A 20,359-nucleotide genomic window follows, 5' to 3' on the forward strand; every position below is an offset into this window, starting at 1 on the left:
TTTTTCCATGATCCAGCGAAGGTTGGCAATTTGGTCTCTAGTTCCTCTGCCCTTGCGAAACCCAGCTTGCACGTCCGGAAGCTCCCGATCCACATACTGCTGCAGCCTACCTTGCAGGATTTTTAACATCACCTTGCTAGCATGCGAAATAAGCGCGATCGTGCGGTAGTTGGAACAATCTTTGGCACTGCCTTTCTTTGGAATGGGGATGTAAACTGACCTCCTCCAATCCTGTGGCCACTGCAGGGTTGTCCAAATCTTTTGACATAATGTATGCAGTGTGTTAACAGCGTCGTGGTTGAGGTTTTGAAGCAACTCAGCTGGAATACCATCAATTCCGCTAGCTTTGTTCTTAGCAAGGCTGGCTAAGGCCCATTCAACTTCACTCTTCAGGATGCCCGGCTCGAGATCAGAAATCACAACCGTCCTATGTTGGGTTTGCACATCCGGGTCCTTCTTGTACAGTTCTTCTGTGTATTCCTGCCACCTCTTCTTTATCTCTGAGGCTTCAGTGAGGTCCTTGCCTCGTTTGTCCTTTATCACGTCCAGCTTAGCACAGAAGCTTCCTTTGATATCTTTGATTGTCTTATACAGAGCTCTTGTGTTCCTTAATTGGCTGTTGTCCTCAACTGCTTGACACTGTATGTTCAGGAAGGCATTCTTATCTCTCCTTGCTATTTTCTGAAAATCCGCATTGAGCACCTTGTATCTTTCTCTTTCCCCCATACCTTTTGCCATCCTCCTTTCCTCAGCTATTTGCAAAGCCTCTTCAGATAACCAGTTTGCTTTTTTGCATTTCTTTGGCTTTGGAACTACCTTAGTAGCAACTTCTTGTATTATATCACGAACATCAGTGCACATCTCTTCGGGCTCTTTGTCTTCTAGATCTAATTCTTGAAATCGATTCCTCACTTCCACAGCATATTCTAATGGAATCTGATCCAGATCATACCTGAAAGGCCTTCTAGTTTTCTGCGCTTTCCTCAATCGAAGCTTAATTTTGGCAACAAGAAGCTGATGATCGGTGCCACAATCGGCCCCAGGCCTTGTTTTTACTGCTTGTATAGCGCTTCTCCATCTCTGCCGGCAAATAATATAATCGATCTGATTCCTGTACAGACCGTCCGGTGAAATCCATGTGTACAGGCGCCTCTTGTGCTGTTGAAAATGAGTATTTGCTATGATCAGGTTGTTTTCTTGACAGAACTCTACTAGCCTCTGCCCAGCTTCATTTGGCTCACCAAGACCGAACTTGCCTGTAATTCCGGATATTTCTTCACTCCCGACCTTAGCATTCCAGTCTCCTATGAGAAAAACGACGTCTGATGATGGGGTGCGGTCTAAAAGGCATTGTAGGTCCGCATAAAATCTCTCAACGTCAGCTTCTTCAGCAGCAGTGGTCGGTGCATAGACTTGGATAACTGTTATGTTGAAAGGGTGACCTTGGATCCGAAGTGAAATCATTCTGTCGTTTTTGGGGTTGTACCCTAGCACTGCTTTGCCCATTCTTCTGTTTACTATGAGAGCGACCCCATTCCTTCTCTTGGATTCGTGCCCACAATAAAAGACGTAATGGTCGCCGGAGTTAAATTCTCCCATTCCGGTCCACTTGAGCTCGCTGATACCCAAGATATCAATGTTCAATCTGTCCATTTCTCGCTTGACGATATCCAGTTTACCTTGCGTCATAGATCTTACATTCCATGTTGCTATGTGATATATCTCCTTGCAACATCGGACTTTCCGGTCGCTTCCCGACACAACCACAACTGAGCGTCCTTTTGGCTTTAGCCCAGCCGCTTCATTCGTCCTGGAGCTACTAGGAATCGCCCTTTGTTCATCCCCAGTAACATGTGGGACGCCTTCCAACCTGGGGGGCTTATCTTCTGGTGCCATATCGATAATGGTATTGTGACTGGCCATAGGGTTTTCTTGGCAGGAAATACTGGAGTGGGTTGCCATTACCTTCTCCAGTGAATCACATTTTGTCAGAACTCTCTGCCGTAACTTGTCTATCTTGGGTGGCCCTACACAGCAGAGCTCACGACTTCATCGAGTTTCGCAAGCCCCTCCGCCACGACAAGGCAGTGATCCATGAAGGGGGGTGAGTTGGAAATGCCGGTCAAATAAAAGATGACGTTTGTTACCTTTGTGGCGTCATCCCACTTATTGTACGAACTCACTCGCTCGTACGAAGCAAGCCAGTCATCTCAGTCAGTATCGTCTGTCCCGCTGAAGAGCATAGGGTCTCGCTGGCGTAAGGAGCCAGAGCAGACAATCGGCGGGGTCATCGGGGTGACCGGGGAGTGTTCGTTGTTAGCCATACGATTTACCGAGAGCGTGCGGGTGCGAAGCTGCAGCGTGAGGCAAGGATATCAGGCCGCACCTCCATCAAATATAGAAGGACGTTGAGGACGGCGTCGAGGTCGACGGGGAAGCTGGGCGATCAAGACCAACACGATCTGCGCGATCTGGTGATCTGTTACGCGTTCTTGAAAAGCAGATGTTGAAGCGATGGCGACGATGTCATGGGGTAGGCCGTTCCAGTCCGTGGCTGCTCGAAGAAACAACGAAGCTGAAAACGTAGCAGTGCGTGATAGTGGGCGGGCAACTTGAAGGGGATGACTGGTGCGGTGAGATATGCGTGATGCGGCGGTGATATACGGTGCTTGATTGAGAGGAGAATAAAAGCATTTGTGATAAAGGGTGAGGCTAGCAATGCGACGACGTAAAGAGAGGGGTGGCAGTCCGGATGTAGCTTTCAAGGATGAAACACTGACGTCATGAGTATGAGGGATGAATGAATCGGGCAGCACGATTCTGCACAGCTTCCAATGCGGTGATTAGATATGCTTGATGTGGGCTCCAGATGGGGGATGCATATTCTAATTTGGGTCTTATAAGTGATTTATTTGCGAGCAATTTAACATGTGGTGGGGCAAGACGAAGGTGACGTTTTAGAAAACCGAGTGTTTTGTTTGATGCTGAAATGATGTTACCGACATGAACCTGCCATGATAGATTAGAAGAGAGAGTGACTCCTAGATATTTATATGATTGTACTTGCTCAATCTGTGTGTTAGAAATTGAACAATGAAAGAGATATGGATTGTGACGACGAGTGAAGGACATGAGTTTACATTTACTAGAATTGAGGGACATTAGCCAGTTATTACACCAATTTAGTATGTTGTTAAGCTCTGTCTGAAGAGTGTATTGATCGTAACAGTTATTAATGGTGCGGTAAATAACACAATCATCTGCGAAAATTCAAATACTACAGGAAACATGCAGGGGCAAGTCGTTAATATATATTAAGAATAGGAGGGGACCGAGGACAGAACCTTGTGGGACGCCTGAAGTAATCGGGAGAGATGTAGACAGATGGCCGTTAAGATAGACTGACTGAGAACGGTTAGTTAGGAATTCTTCAATCCATTTGAGAATATTAGGGGGTAGGTTCAGCTTTGAGAGTTTTAGTAATAGCCGGCGGTGGGGAACCTTATCAAAAGCTTTGGCGAAATCAAGAAAGATGGTGTCGGTCTGCATATTACGGTCTAGATTAGTGTGCAAGTCGTGAAGGAAAAGCGCTAGTTGGGTTTCGCAAGAGAGGCCCTTACGAAACCCGTGTTGTGAAGGGTGAAAAAAAATGGTTTCGGTCCAAGAAGTTTACGATTTGTGAGTAGATGACATGTTCCATGATTTTACAAGGCACACTAGTCAATGAAATGGGGCGGTAATTCAAGGGCGAGTCTCTGTTACCTGATTTGTAGACTGGAACGACCTTCCCCGTTTTCCAATCAAGAGGCAAAATTCCTGAGGAGAGTAACTGTGAGAAAATGAGACATAAATATGATGCACAAATTGATTCCACATTTTTCAATAGTTTTGAATTAATCAGGTCCATACCAGCTGATGATGAAAGTTTCATTTTATGAATTATGGATGAAATGCCTTCTTCGACGAACGTGACTGCCGGCATGGGGGTTTCTAAGTTAAAGGGTGGTAATTGGGAAGGTGCGTCGAGTTCGGTAGTGAACACAGATGTGAATGCATGGTTAAATATTTCTGCGCAATCATGGTCAGTCACCGCTTCATGTGAATCATTCGTCAGTTTAATATCGGGAGGATGTGTTGGGTTTAAAACTTGCCAGAATTGCTTGGGGTTTCTTATAAGTAAGTTTGGTAAGTCATTGTGATAAAATGAGTACTTGGCGTTACGAACAGAAAGTAGGTATCATTTTTCGGCCTCGAAGTATTTTTCCCATGCGGCAGGCGTGTCGTTTCGTTTGGCGGTACCAAACAATCGTTTCTTTTTGTTTTCGAGTCGTTTTAAGTGCTGGGTAAACCATGGTTTATTGCGATTAGTATGAAAGGTAATCCTTGGTACGAACATATTAGTGAGATGATTTAATTTGTTCTTGAATATCAGCCAGTTTTCATGAATTGAGCGAGTGTGAAATGCGGATACGTATTCAGGAAAAAAGGTGTTAAGTTCTTCAGTTATTGCATTATAGTTACCCTTATCGTAGAGTTGTATCGTTTTATCGGATGTCTGTTTTTGAGTCGAGGTAAATGAGAATAAAGCATGCATGACTTTGTGATCGCTGATTTCAGGAAGGTAACTGATGGATGATACATTCTCGGGGCTGCTTGTTAGTATCAGGTCGAGCGTGTTTGCTGATTCTCCTGAGACACGGGTTGGTTGGGAAATTAATTGAGTGAGGTTAAAATTTAAACAGACATCGATGAAGTTCTTCGCCTCTGCATGACACGTTATTGTGGAACTAGCTATGTTCTGCCAATCAATATCCGGGTAGTTAAAATCACCAAAAAGAAGAAAACGGGCATTTGGATATGTGAAAACAAGTTTATGAAGGATGTTGTTCAGATGACGTGGGAAGTCTGGATTAGCCTGGGGGGGCCTGTAGCAAACGCCAAGCAGAACTGTTACGGGGGGAGCGCGACAGATGAGCCATATGGCTTCAATGTCGGATGCGACGTCAACAACAGAGCATGATATGCCTCGATGAATGGCAACGAGAACACCGCCCCCCCGTTTGCCTTTCCGATCGTTTCGATACACTTCGTAGTTGGGTACATCGGCCAAAATTTCCGCATCCGTTACGTCACTATTTAGCCAAGTTTCTGTTAGTATTAGTATGTTGCTCCCGGATGACGACATGATGTTTGATATGAGTTCGCGCTTTGGAAGAAGACTACGGATGTTAGTGAATATTGTCGAAAACGAGAGAACATTGTGCGGTGGAGCGGGTCGACGAGTTTTGTGACGGGGCAATTGCTATGCTATTTCCTTAACGGCTTGGGATGATGCGTCAAATACGTAGCGTTTTGAGCCGATGTGCAGGGTTTTGAAGCGCAAGGAGTACTTGTTAGAATTTGCTTTGGCAAACGCTAGCAACTGTTTACGCGCGTGTCGAACGGTGCGGGAGAAGTCCTCTCCGATACTGTAGTTGGTGTCTTTCAATTTACGGCCATTTGATAACAGTGCGTCTTTGGTTTTATGAGATAGGAATTTTACGATTACGGGACGAATTCGGTCAGCTGAATGATTTCCGAGGCGATGCGCTCTTTCAATGTCGTTAGGTTCCAAGGTTATATCAAGATTATTGCGGCAAACATCAATGACTAGTTTTTCTGACTCAGCCCACGTTTCAGCGCTAGCAGGATCAGGGATGCCATAGAAAATAAGGTTATTCCGACGTGATTGGTTTTCCGCGTCATCCAGGCGTGTTTCTAGTTTTTTAATCTTTTTGGCTTGGTCGATTGTGGTTGACTGCATTATTTCAATATCGTTTTTGAGGTGAAGAAGTGTTTGGTAATGCGTTTCGAGATCGGCCATTCGTTTGTCTAGGCTTGCTATGGTTTGATCTGTTGTGTTCAGCTGTGTTTTGAGGCCCTGTATTTCCGTAATCAACAGGGTCTGTCCCGCATTTAGCTTCTGTAGTTCAGCGAGTACAGCAGCGTTGCCCTCAGGACCAGGGTTAGTCTCAACGTCACCTGATAGCATGAGCAAGGAATGAATTACGTGAGCACACTAGACGGCAATGGCGGCACAGCAGTGCGGGCTCGGAAACTGCACCAAGATATAATTACTTGATTTTTTAGCGAAGAGGGCATACGGTGTACTGACCTGCATCGCAAAGGTAAGCGGATTAGGTGGCTGCGCTGTGGTGCAGTCACCGAGCCCACGAAGCGGTGTCAGCGGGTGAAGCTCTTTTATACATGTTGGCATTGTTGCTGATGTCGATGTGGCCATCCATGGTACTGTGATTTCCGGTGTGTGCAGCTCCTCTGGCGGCATATCCAGTAGGGACGAGCACTCGCCGGGCGGTGGATGGCAGGAGCCAGGGTCATCTCCAGTGTACGGCAGTGCGCACACCGATGACGTCCCCGTAGACAGGCCTGCCAGGGACGGCAGCAGCAGGCTGGCAAATGCGAGGACGGTCGTCTGCATCGCAAAGGTAAGCGGATTAGGTGGCTGCGCTGTGGTGCAGTCACCGAGCCCACGAAGCGGTGTCAGCGGGTGAAGCTCTTTTATACATGTTGGCATTGTTCCTGATGTCGATGTGGCCATCCATGGTACTGTGATTTCCGGTGTGTGCAGCTCCTCTGGCGGCATATCCAGTAGGGACGAGCACTCGCCGGGCGGTGGATGGCAGGAGCCAGGGTCATCTCCAGTGTACGGCAGTGCGCACACCGATGACGCCCCCGTAGACAGGCCTGCCAGGGACGGCAGCAGCAGGCTGGCAAATGCGAGGACGGTCGTCTGCATCGCAAAGGTAAGCGGATTAAGTGGCTGCGCTGTGGTGCAGTCACCGACATCGCACAGTACACAGGTGCCTCGCTTCTCGCCGCCGTCAAAAAGAGGCCGCCGCGGCAGGGATTCGATCCCGCATCCTTGAGCATAGTAGTCAAGTGCCCTAACCACTGCGTAACCGCGACAGGGCTGAAGGACGTGTATAGTGATATGAAAACGACGCAGGAAACTATAAGATTATGCTAATACGTCACAGTTGCGACTATTTCGTGGTGCACACTGAAAAGCTACCGCTTATCGACTTACCACCGCCTGTTCCTGCTTTCACTGCAAAGGTTATGCTCTGCACCAGAAAACGGCGCCGACGACACTTGAATACCAGCCACAAACCTCGATGTGCCATCGTATACACTTAACGCAAGTCTCATGAAGAGTCGGCAGCCTTAAAGGTGACAGCGAATCCGTGTGCAAAGCGTGTGGAACAATGTTCCAGATAGTTTCGCCGCTCTACGAGCATATATAGGCAGCGCAGAAGGCGACAAAGACGCCACACCCTACCAGCCATAAACAAGAGGATGTGACAAGCGCTTCCGCAGACGCCGCCATTTTTCGCACGCCGACAGCTGTGAAGATCTCCCTACTGGGAAAAAACCAGACGGTGTAAAGCGATTCGTCTGCGTCCGTTGCAGAAGCAGCGCACAGAATGAAAACTGCTCGACAGCGCAGTGAAACGACGTAGCACCTTGAGAGGTCGTAAAACTGCGTGCGAATGTTTAGGCGGACCCCGCACCTGGTCACAGGCGCCAGCTCCATGGAAGCACAGCAAGTGCAGCTCCAAACGTTTGCCGCATTGTTTATAATCGGATAAACGTGGCCTATTCGGTGTTTTGGCGTTATTTTCAGCTCGCCGCGGACATCGCGAGTCTGCTTGAATTTACGAGCTTTAAAAGGCGGCGGATGTCATGAAGGCCCAGCGACCGTATCGGGTAGCATGAGATGACACGCTCTTGAACCCTTGCCGCATTTTTGTTTGAGAAAACCAATTGCGGTTTCAGCGTTACTATGCATCTGCAGAATGTCCTATGAGGCTAAAGCATGGATAAAAGGTTCTTAAGAATCTTATCATTTAGCCGCAACATGCGCAGAAGGTTCGGCGTAGGAGGGATGGCAGCCATGGCACCTGGGAGTGAGAATACCCTGCGCTTTTGGAGACACCCTACGGCACGACGAGTACACGACGCCGATCGATGAAGCCTCGCTGTTCAGCCGGCAGTGCAGTCACATGTCGGATAATCCTGGACAAGCTAATAATGCTTAGCCTAATCGCCGGAGCAACAATATCACGTGGTCCGATCCATTCGATAAAGATTTTTGGTTAGACCTTTCGCACAACCGGCTAAAGTTCGCAGAATGGTGTGGTTGAGTGTTAGGTAGATTTTTACTTTATTCTTCCACTTCACCTGTGTTGCGACATGTGCCTTCATTTATAGACCGAAAAGTCTGCGGCACTTCGACCAAAAGCTCTTGAAAACAATACTTGGTCGGAGTGTCGCTACCTCTTTTCTCTAGCTTTCCTCCGGACCAGGAAATTGTGTGCATATACGTTCAGGCTTAACTAATACATTTTACTCTTCATCATAAACAGACGCTTCACTTTGCGTTTTCTTTTCACCTTTCGCAATCCGGGTGACACTTTATGAATATAAGGCACAACAGTCCACCGTTCTTCACTGATCGGTTCCTTCAGCGCCTAGTCCTGGATTTCTGTTTTTAGCATGTTTTTACCATGCTAACTTTTCCCACGATTCCTATTTTTCGGTTGTGACGCTTCATTGAGCATGAGGAGAGAGAATAACGAGGCAATATTTCCCTGTGTTGAAAGAGCGGCTATTGTTGCATATGTAATGAGGCGTATCCTTCAGCGCCGCATTTGCAGCCGCTGGGTAACGGACAGAAGTGCGTAATGTTTTGGCGATTGTAACGCAAAAGCGAATGGGGTAAATTTGAGTATAGAGTGCAACTGCCTCAAAAATATTTGGGCAGTAAAGCAAATGTGTGATGTACAGGTGCGGACATAAGTAAACGAAGCACGCTTATCCCTTCAAATTAAAATCAGGCCTCCTGCACTGGAGACAATACTTGTACAAGTGAAAGGCCACTGGCGTCTACTACCGGTTCACATATACCACGACCACAAGTTTCAATATTGCAAAACGTGAAAAAATTTAGAAGCAAATAACATGCTCCATTTACGAGGCACCGGTGAATGCTCCCTAACGTACTGCCCACCAAAAATGTCTCACTGTTATGAAGGTTGACTACGAATAAATTGTTTTACTAGTGCATTGAACTTCCGCTCTCACCATTTCCCGCGATCAATTTCAGCAAGGGCGGCAAGTTTCGGCCTCCGAACGTGATGCTGCGTGCCACTTGAATGTTGCATCCAGCACTTTAAAAGAATTGCTGACTACCATTCTCTCGGCGGACACTGCACCATCAATCAACTGGCTGGGAAATAGATATTAACACGAAAATAGTTAGCAGTCCTAATGCCGCCTGTTCAGCTTTCTGTTCATATCGATAACATATTGGCGTTAGCCGTATTGCTAAATTGAATGCTGTATGTCAGACTTTGTTAACAACAGTGACGCCGATCAATGCAACGAATTGCCGGACGAAAGTGATTAAGCGCTTTTGTACGTTTCCGAATGACGCAGTACGAAGTAACAGGAGCACTTGAAATGGATTAATACCGTAATACTTGAAATGGCTCCAGATCTTGCCTATTTTTTTCTCCTCCACTAACGAAGCGGCACAACAAAGTCGGCCGTGTTCAAAAAAAGAAGGCTGGGACCTGCAGGAAACGGCGCATCGAATTTTTTGATATGTTTCACACCTTACTTTCCCTTCGCGAATTTGCCCGATCGTGACCGGCGCGCGCTGGTATTAAACGTGCTAGTTATTCTAATAAAGAGCACGGCTTTACAGAGCCACTAAAGAAAAAAAAGCAGCACTGAGCGAATTATACTGAGCGAATCAGTATCACAACGTTCCGATTGCTCCAAATCAGACGCTGCACACGATTAGCCACTTCTTTTTTATCATGCCACGAAGGAGAGCAAGGGAGCTTACGTCAGCCAGCTTACGCTTGCTGCTGGAAAGCAGCGGCCAGCGACCGTGACCGTATCGCCACCGCTCGGGTCGTGTCGCCGGCCAGCGGGGCTGCACGGGTCATCATCATCAGCCTGATTATACCCACTGCAGGGCGAAGGCCTCTCCCATATTTCTCCACTTAACCCGGTTCTGTGCTAGCTGCATCCACTTGACCCCTGCGAACTTCTTAATCTCATCAGCCCACCTAACTTTCTGCCGCCCCCTGCTACGCTTTCCTTCCCTTGGAAGGAAAGCGTACTTTGCGTGCACGGGTACTTTTGGCAAAAAATAATTAATTAATTAGAATAACAGTCTTGTGTACTCGATGAAACGCATTTAAACTGTATTATCGTTCGCGCGTTTTGGCATGAGCGCCGCTATTTATTCCCTCTGCAAATGCATTCGTGTGTGTGCATTTAGGCGCGTTCTTCAGGATGACATTGAAGAACGCCACAAGTCGTAGCTGTAGCATTCTGAAGTCCTTTTTGGGTGGTGGTCTGGTCTAGTATCAGCCTCACGCGTGGCTGAGCGAAAACCTTTTGATTTCAAAGTAGAGAGCCTCTCCTCCGTACGGTGCTCCTTTCTCAATTCGTCGCCTACCTGAGCACTCATGACACGCATTTTGATCTACGCGCTCGTAGGCAGGCCACAGAAATCGACGGAAGTGGGCATGTTTGGTCAGCCCAGCACCTCATTGGTTAGACGCCATGTATGAGAGCTCAGGAAATTTTGACCACCTGGGGTTCTTTAACGCAGTCGCTCAGCACAATGGTCTGTTGCCTTTCGCCTGGTTGCGCGTCCCGCCTTGGGCAGCCCACAGGGCTCTCCACTGTCACCGCTCCTCTGGAATATAGTGGTGCGTGGCTTGCTAGAGCTGCCGATGCCAGAGGGCGTGTCGCTCCTATGCAGACGACGTTGTCGTTCTTTTGCCTAGGTTTCTGCAGACTTTGGCAGAGGATGCACTCAGACGAGTGACGACATGGGCGGCGACGGCCAGGGTAACCATCTGCGCTCAGAAGACGGCGTGCGTCCTGTTCTCGCCTCCGAGAAGAGGCATGGGGCGCACGCCACCAACCGTTCACCTGGATGCCGTCTGTCTTAAGTTCAGACCGTCTCTCCGGGTGCTCGGAGTCTTCATAGACCGCACTTTGTCGGTCATGGCGAATATCTCAAGGAGCGTGCTGAAATGCTTGCTGCGCGTCTTGGAACCCTTTTGCGCATGAGTGGCACGCTGGCACCGGAACAGCTCAGAAGGCTATACCGTCAGGTCATTCTGCCAACTCTAACTTACGCCTCCCCTGTGTGGTGGACTGAATGTCCCCACTCGGGACTCCGTGCAAGATTGATAACTGTGCAGCGGGCTCCGCTAATGGCGTTGGCTGGAGCTTACTCCACAACAAGCACGAGGGCACTTCAAATTTTAACGCATGCCGCTTCGTTGCAGTTTGACCTTGATAGGTTAAGCGCGGAGTTTAGATTATTCGTATTGCGATACATGACATTCGGCCAAAATTCATATCTTGTCTCGGAGATAGTGTCTCCTTTTAATGAGGCCCTTCAACATCCGTCGGAAGTAGTTTCTTTTGGACATGGTTGCGGCAGCGGCGAAGGCGTCGCTGCCAGCGCTCCATGTCTTCACGGATGGTTCCTATACTTGCACGGCTGCAGGTGCTGCATTCGTAGCAATTACACAAACTGGCCAAATTTTTTCAGTAGGCCGGTTTAGGGTCGAATTGGCAAACAGCACGTATTGCGTCGAAAAAATAGCATTTGGAGAGGCATTGAGGTATGTGAAGCATCAGAATGGACGAACACCTGTCCACATCTACACGGACTCTCACTCCTCAATGCCCTTTCAAATTATTCCACATTAGACCCACAAATTGATACTATCATACAACTTCTAAATACGGTCGCCTCTATTCGCACAGTAAATCTATTTCATGTCCCAGCTCATTCGGGCGTCGTAGGGAATGAAACAGCTGACATAATTGCATCCAAAGCATATAAATCAATTCGAATTCGATATTCTGCTAAATCCAAAAATTCCGTATGTATGGCATTGAAAAAATCGGTAAGAGCGAAATGGGAGGCGTGGTGGCGGGACAACAATGAGAATACTTTAACTTATAATTGGATACCGAACATATTTAACATACCTCAAAATTTCTTTCCGGCGAAGCCGTTGGTTACTTTTCTAACGGGACACGGTCGCTTCCCGAAGTATTTTAACCGCTTTGGACTCACTACCACGTCAGCCTGTCCATGCGGTTATGCCGAGGGAGATGTGTTTCATTACTTGACATCATGTCCCATCACATCACATTTGGTGTCTCGACTACCTAACATTCAGCCGAATGACCAACCAACGGCCAACTGGAGACGTTGGCTTGACGACAAAAGATGTTGCGTGCTATTAATGCGCATAGTATCAGTGGTTAGTTCTAACCTACCTGACTACACACGAACACAAACACGTAAATGTAGCTGCAGTTTTTCCTTTTCTGGGGAGGGTCATTCAGGCCATATGAGGCAGACATTCATGTCAGCCCTCTCTGGAATGGAGAAATGCAGCTGTTACCATATCAGATTATTGATTTTTATTTCTGTTTTAACTTTTTCCATAAGTATCAATTTCGTTACTGCTGTTATAAGTATTCTCTTTATTATTATTTATTTTTCATCACTTCTTTTCTCTAATCTAAATATTGTACAGATTTTGTACAGAACAGCTAATGTAAATATATAAATATTATTATTATTTCCTTTTTCTCCCAAATAATATGTACATATAACTTCGATTATATTATGTCTTGTACCTATTGCTCTGCCTTTTTGCATTTTTTCTTTATTACCGATTGCAGTTCACAAACCCAGCCTATACCTGCAGCTGCATAGATCTTCGTTTATTTTGATCCTTTTTGTGTGGTTTTTTTATTTATGTATTTTCCTAAATTTACCTTATCATGTTATCAATAAAACGTAATTTCTTTTTATTTATTTATTTATTTTTCTTTATTATTTTATTATTACTTTTATTTCTTTCGTTTTTTCTTTTCCTTTCTTTTCTGCGTGTGTGTAAATTATTCGGGCATTTCTATTAAAAAAAAAATCGTAAATTAAACCAGCTCTGCAAGGACTGCCCACCCTCTGCTCGTTGAACCCTCAGGACATAGACGCGTTACCATTCCCAATTTTATTTTTTCAGTTGGCTTTTTCCACCAAATTAAACTTTTTGCCGACTGGGCCCAATTCATTTTATTTTGATTGGCTTAAGCCTGTTCATAGCATTCATTGATTACGAAAAAGCATTTGACTCAGTTGAAACCTCGGCGGTGATGCAGGCATTGCGAAATCAGGGGGTAGACGAGCCGTACGTGAAAGTGCTGGAAGATATATATAGTGGCTGCACAGCAACCATAGTTCTGCATAAAGAAAGTAACAAAATTCCCATAAAGAAAGGTGTTAGGCAAGGAGACACAATCTCCCCAGTACTATTCACAGCTTGTTTAGAGGAAGTATTCAGAGACTTGGAATGGGAGCAGTTAGGGATAAAGGTAGATGGTGAATACCTCAGTAATCTGCGATTTGCTGATGACATTGCCTTGCTAAGCAACTCGGGAGATGAACTGCAAATAATGATTGATGACCTAGACAGGAAAAGTAGAAAGGTAGGCTTGAAAATCAATATGCAGAAGACTAAGGTAATGTTCAACAGCCTCGGGAAGGAACAGGAGTTTACATTAGGTAGCGAAAAACTGGAAGTAGTAGGCGAATATAACTACTTAGGACAGGTAGTAACCGCAGATCCGGACCATGAAAAGGAAATAACAAGAAGAATAAGATTGGGATGGAGCGCATTTGGCAAGCACTCGCAGATTATGACTAGCAGCTTACCGGTATCGCTCAAGAGGAAAGTATACAACAGTTGCATCTTGCCTGTACTCACCTATGGGGCTGAAACGTGGAGGCTAACCAAGAGAGTTCTACTTAAGTTAAGGACAACCCAGAGGGCTATGGAACGAAAAATGGTAGGGGTAACATTAAGAGATAGAAAGCGTGCAGAGTGGGTCAGAGAAATAACGCAAGTTAACGACATTCTAGTGGAAATTAAGAAGAAGAAATGGACATGGGCAGGACATGTAGTGCGAAGAGAGGATAACCGATGGTCGCTGAGGGTAACAAACTGGATTCCAAGGGAAGGAAAGCGTAGCAGGGGGCGGCAGAAAGTTAGGTGGGCGGATGAGATTAAGAAGTTCGCAGGGGTCAAGTGGATGCAGCTAGCACAGAACCGGGTTAAGTGGAGAGATATGGGAGAGGCCTTCGCCCTGCAGTGGGTATAATCAGGCTGATGATGATGAAGCCTGTTAATGCTCCGCAGGTGTAAGCATTTTCTCATTCCGTTTTATTTTTTTATTTATTTTCTAACAGTTTCAGGAATGAGACTGAACTGGGAATTGGGGTTAACTGTTGCTACACAGCTTCCATCCTGCTTCAAGCCGGGTACGAAGTAAGCAGTCTCGTCAGCGATCTAAAGATGCACACCCTCTGCGGCCATTCGGGGTTTCCGGAAATCTGACCATTATACTATGGGTTGCTGTCTGGACATTGGCTCCCACACATGTTCTTCAGCTGCTTTCCGCAAATGCATGATGGTTATCGTAGTAACTGCGGTAACAGAGCACAGGGATGTTAAGAGTCCTCTGAACGCTCTTGTGCACATCTGCTATTCGTTACAGACGTCTGCTGTGCTGCATTGGAACTCTGCTTCAATCTTTCTGCGCACTTTGCATGTAGAACAGCTCATGAATGAGGGCACAGATGTCGCAGTAGCCGACGTGACCTTGGTATCTGTAGTGGCTGCATATCAACGATAGTCCTCCATAAAGTTATAAATTCCCATTAAATAAGGTGTTAGGTAAGAAGACATGATATCTCGAGTTTGCTTGCTTGGAAATCTAGGTTGGAAATCTAGATAAGGGTTGCTGGAGAAAACCTGAGTAATCTGCAATTTGCTGATGGCATCTGTCTTGCTATGCACCTCTGTGCAAGAATTGCAAAGGATGATGAATAACTTAAAACACAATGGCAGAGTTAAAATTAATAAGCAGAAGATATGTTGAAGTAATGTTCAAGAGCCTAGGAAAACAACAGTTTAAAATAGGTAGTGAGGTGCTGTAAATGGTAAAAGAATATGTCTGCTAATGAAAGGTAATGGCTGCAGATCAGGACAACGAGAGGGCAATGACTATGAGAAACAGATTTGGATAGAGTGTATTTAACAAGCATTGTCAGATCATTGATGGCAGCATACCAGTGTCCCTCAAGAGGAAAGTATGCAGGCAGTTGCACCTTTTCGGTACTAATCAATGAGGCAGAAATGTGGACTAACAAAAACTGCTAAACTGAGGTCAATACAGAATGCTATAGAATGGAAACTGGCAGGCAGGTTAACAGAGGCAGGTCAGGAAACAAACGCAAGTTGATGACATTCTGGTCGAAATGAGCATGGGCAGGATGTGCATGTGAAGGCAAGATAACAGCTGCTCCTTAAGAGTAACAGACTGGATTCCAAGTGAAGGCAAGCGTAGCAGGGGGCAGCAGAAAGTTAGAAGGATGAGATTAAATTTGCAGAGTTCAAAGGGACACAGCTGGCACAGGGCTGGGTTAATTGGAGTGATATGGGCAAGGCCTATGCCCTGCTGTGTGCATAGTCAGGCTGATGACTTTCAAAGGCCCTGAGTACTGCTAATTTCATTATGACTATTGATTACACATAATGTTTGTACAACATCCACAGCTTGCAGTACGGTGCTTTTGAAAGTGCTAAGTCATGCCAATTTCCCTTAGTATTACAAATCATGACTATGACAAGTGATGACTATACACAATGTTTATATAGGCTCAACGCCTCACAGCACGCAACTTTTTAAACAACTGAGGCTTGCTATGTTGCATTATGACTACGAGTCATGTTACGACTATTTGTACATCCTCCCTCCATACATGACAGCATGTTGCTTTGGAAAGCTCTACTGTTAAAGGTATGATGGTATGGAGTTTCTGACACACAGACGATATATTACGCCAATTTACTTTTTTAATTTTTAAATTTTCCTGAGTCTCTTTGGGATGTTAAAGCCCACAAACCGACCAACCGATTTTTTTTTTTATTTGTGATATGCCAACACTTAGTATCGTCAAGCATTAGCTTTTTATTGTGAGCACTTTGACAGCTTTAAATCCCCTTTGCCACATTTTTCGAATATATCAAATGATAAATTTATCAATTAAGGACTCATTTTCTTAATTAGCATCATCAAGCCCTGACTTTACATTCTGAGCATTTTGACACTCTTGAACTCTTTTTTCAATTTTTTAATTTCTTCAACTCACCAATTATTTTTCTTGACTCATCATTGTCTATCATTACCAATAAATCATCAATACTAAACCACAAATTACCATGACAGGACTTTTTATGCAGCCCCGATTATTTCCGACACGTGGTGCAGACTACTACTACTATTGTGCCGATGGCTTTTCGTCCAAACGAGCTGTATAAGCTATCACTTAATATTGTCGAGTCGATGCGGAAGCCGTGGAGACCGAGGCGTCGATACGGACAATCCCGGTAGAGATGTCCTGGTTCACCGCAGTGGAAGCAAAGCGGACGGCGGTCAGGCGTGCGCCAAATGTCGGCTTTGCGTCGGGGCAGCGGGCGATTGTCGAAGTTCTGCACTGGCTGCACCGAGGGCAGCGGAACTGTAGGTGACGCGAGAATGGGCGGTGGTGAAGGGGGAGCCTGACTCTGCAGAACTTCCGCATATGTGGGACGATTGTCGGTCCCCGACAGCAATGGCGGGCTCGGAACTACAGGCGAAAGAGGGCTCTTGAGTGCCTGCCGCACCTCCTCCCGCACTATAGCAGAAACGGAAGATGGCGATTGCTGCAGAGGGCTCCAGAACTTGCTTAGTTCTTCGCGCACGACGCTGCGAATCAGTTCGCGCAATGCATCGGGATGCCGCTCTGAAGATGCAAATGATTCCGCGGTTGTGCGTGTATGAAAAGGTCGGTCATAAGCCACGGCACGTTGGTGTAGCACCTTTTCCATTGTGGTGGCCTCCGCAAGGAATCCGTTTACAGTCGAGGGTGGGTTTCGCACAAGGCCTGCGAACAACTGCTCTTTCAAACCCTGCATCAAGTGCCTGACCTTTTTGTCCTCGGACATGGCGGGATCGGCTCGCCTGAAGAGGCGCGTCATGTCCTCGACGTATGCTTGGACACTCTCATTCGGCCTTTGGATGCGAGAGTGAATGGCACGTTCTGCATGCTCGCGACGATCTGCGCTAGTGTAAGCCTCGAGCAGTTGACGACGGAATTCCCGCCACGAAGTTAAAGCTTGCTCTCGGTTCTCGTACCAGATACGGGCGCCGTCCTCAAGGCTGAAGTAGACGTTCCTTAGTTTGGCAGCATCGTCCCACTGGTTGAATGCAGCGACACGTTCAAACTGAAGGAACCAATCCTCCACATCCTCAAAGAGGTCCCCATGGAAAGTCTTCGGTACCCGAGGGGCCTGCAAGGTGTAGTTACAGGCCGGTGCGAGGCCCGTCACCTGCTGCGCAGGAGCACTAGATGTCATGGCGGCGGGTGCTGGCTGAAACTCCGGAGACAGTCCCTGGAGCCGTCGACTGGAGCGATGCACGGGGGTGTCCAATGGTACAGGGCTGGCGCGACGTCTTGTAGATGGAGATTCTTGCATAGGCGATCGTTTTACCCAGCAGCTCCACCAGAATGTCACGTACACGGTGACTAAGGATACCAATGATAGCAGGGGGTAGCCCAGACACAAGAACACAGCAGCACAGACGCAAACGTGTAAGCGACACTTTGTCGTCCTCTTCAACTTCGTCCTCCTTTTCCACCTCAGTCATGCGCCACCTGGCAACGCTAGGTGGCAATATTCACTGCAGTGCGCAACTACAATTTCATGCAGTTGAGCAGGGAAGCAAAAGTCTGGCCTCCGCAGTGTACGAGTGGCAAATCTCCCCTGCATGCAGAGCGCCAGTTCAGTAGGGGACCAAAATGGCATCTTTAGCTCAACTGGTAACACTGGTCTATAGCGGGCGGCGATAAGTGCCCCTTCAAATGCCTTAAGCTAGGTGCAGTGGCGCAACATGTAGGCTCTCTAGTGCGCCACATGTTTCATATTGCGCCGAACAACAAACGTCGTCGTGCCCAGGAAACAGAGCACCGTGCTATCACCGCTGCCGACCTTGCCTCGTGTAAAACTGCAATACACTCTCGCGTTGTGCAGTAACATCATAATACACCATATGCACCTCTCACCTTGCTAAAGAGAGAGACCACAGCCATGCCAGACAGGTTGCCAAAACCATTGAATGAGACTGGCCATTGCCAAGAAGCTTACCAAGTGCGGAAACGAGCCAACATTGAAGAGGCAGCTGCGAATGTGACTGCGGGCGATTACAACACCCGTGAAACTTGGTTTAAGGATGGCTGAATCTCTACATTTCATTTGTGCACTATTTTTTCATCTGTTTCTCTAAAAACTAAAAACCATGCCGGTGACAATGATTTCTTTTCATTTATCAAATGGAGATGCAAAACCGTATATAATGTGACAGAACAGTGCACGAAATTTCAATTGGGTGCCATAGCCACTGCAATATATTGTCTGTGAACGTCTTACTACCACCAAGCTTCCAGCACGTCTAATGCGCTCTGCTTTGGTTTAGAGCGAAAGAAAAAAGCACCAGATTTTCTTACGTTGCTCGACTTTAAAAATTGAGCTTTTCTTTGCTTCAGAAACTGATATACAGCACTGTCTTGCCCATGGCTTCAGACTCCTCAATGACACTAACCACCCAACTGTGCAAATTAGAGAGTTAATTAAACAGTTTGGCTTGGTTTAATTTGCGGGGTTTAAAGGTATACTGAACAAATATCCAAGAATATGAGACAGCACCACAATTGCATTCTTAAGACATGATTACACTAGCACAGACATATCATTCGGGTTAGTTTTGAGCGGATGGCTTTATTTTTTACGTTTACTAAGCGGCCGCAGGGCCCCAGGCAGCACGCTCCCGACTGATGTGAACGTCATGGCCCCATTGCTGTCGCCTCCGCACAGAGAGAGGGCCTGTGCAAGAGATGCAAGAAGCTGGAATGGGAGGGGGGGCAAGGCGCTTGCTGGGCGAGAGAGCGAATTGTTTTTGGCGCGCAGGTGAGAGGGCCAGCGCAGGAAATGCACAAGACTTTCTGCAAGCCTTGCGAGCATGGAGTGTGGAATGCTTCTGACGAGGGAGTTCGGGGGGGATGCGTACAAAGGGTACGTATGGAAGGATGAGTAATGTGCGGCATGGTTGAAAGCTGAGCCCTGAGTCTGCCATCCCGTAGGAACACGAGGAGGAGTTTAAGGGTGTGTTCAACTTTATTAAAAAAAAGAAGTCCGTCCATGTGCCTCGCGAGTGCCATGGAGGAAGAAAAAATGAACAGGTGCCTTTGGCGGGTGCGATCGCTCGCGATGGGGGTGGCTAGGGAGGCATGAGGGAGGCGGGTAAATGTGAAATGATATCCAGGTTTGTCAGAGCTTTCGCAGGAGGCCGCTAGGTGCGTGGTTTGAGAAATATTCATAAAAATACACTTCTTTTTGAGCAAACTGGTTCATTTTGGCTATAGGAAAATTTGAAACAGCGCTACCACACACAACTACAAAATATAAACCTACAAGACATAAGTGCCGACTGTTAAGGGGAGACGCGGGTCTTAGAACGGCCGAAAATGGTCAAAAAAACGATTTTGAAAATACCCTATTTCTGAAGGTTTAACCTTTTGAGCACCTGCACTCAAATTATTAACGATGAAGTCGGTCAGGAAATGCGATAAAATCGGTTTTCAAAACATCACGGCAGCTGCGAAATGCCCCCCGAGAAGAGAAAATTTGTTTGAAATTGCCGCGCGCGCCGCAGCCGTTCCAGCTGGCCGATTGCCGCCATCTTGGGCTTGGTTTGAACCTGCTTTCTTTGTGTGCAATTTGCGCTATCTCAAAATGGGGTCGCTCAAGCGGCACGGCTGCGAGCGCCGGTTTTCTGAAGGCCGTTGATGGTCTCTGATTGGCTGTCGCGTTCCGCGTCTCCTATTGGCTGGCGTGACCAGCGCGTCATTTTTTCTTTGTTTTGCGTTCGCCGCCATGGCTGGCTCTTCGCGTGCGTCTGCGTTTGCGCTCGCGTTTCTCGAAGCATCGTTTTGTGCCGATCGTTTTTCCTTTTTTTCCCCTTGCGATCGAGATGCCGGAAAACGGTGGATTGTAACCGTGCACGCAACGAGCTTTGGAAGCCGTAAGGAACAGGCTTGGTTTGGTTTGTGGGGTTTAACGTCCCAAAGCGACTAAGGCTATGA

At 46.8% G+C, this 20,359-nt stretch overlaps 1 pseudogene across 1 annotated transcript in view; it reads right to left on the reverse strand.

Moving 5' to 3' along the window:
- Positions 1 to 3,850: 3,850 nt before the first annotated feature.
- Positions 3,851 to 20,359, reverse strand: part of LOC146210320 (uncharacterized) — a 53,694-nt pseudogene continuing 37,185 nt past the window's right edge. The window contains exon 3 of the transcript XR_014708931.1: positions 3,851 to 6,790. The product of XR_014708931.1 is annotated as an uncharacterized LOC146210320 (transcript). The remainder of the gene's footprint in view (positions 6,791 to 20,359) is intronic.

This window comes from Amblyomma maculatum, chromosome 1 (genome assembly GCF_055883805.1).
Source record: "Amblyomma maculatum isolate TAMU_Amacu chromosome 1, ASM5588380v1, whole genome shotgun sequence".
Taxonomy (NCBI): domain Eukaryota; kingdom Metazoa; phylum Arthropoda; class Arachnida; order Ixodida; family Ixodidae; genus Amblyomma; species Amblyomma maculatum.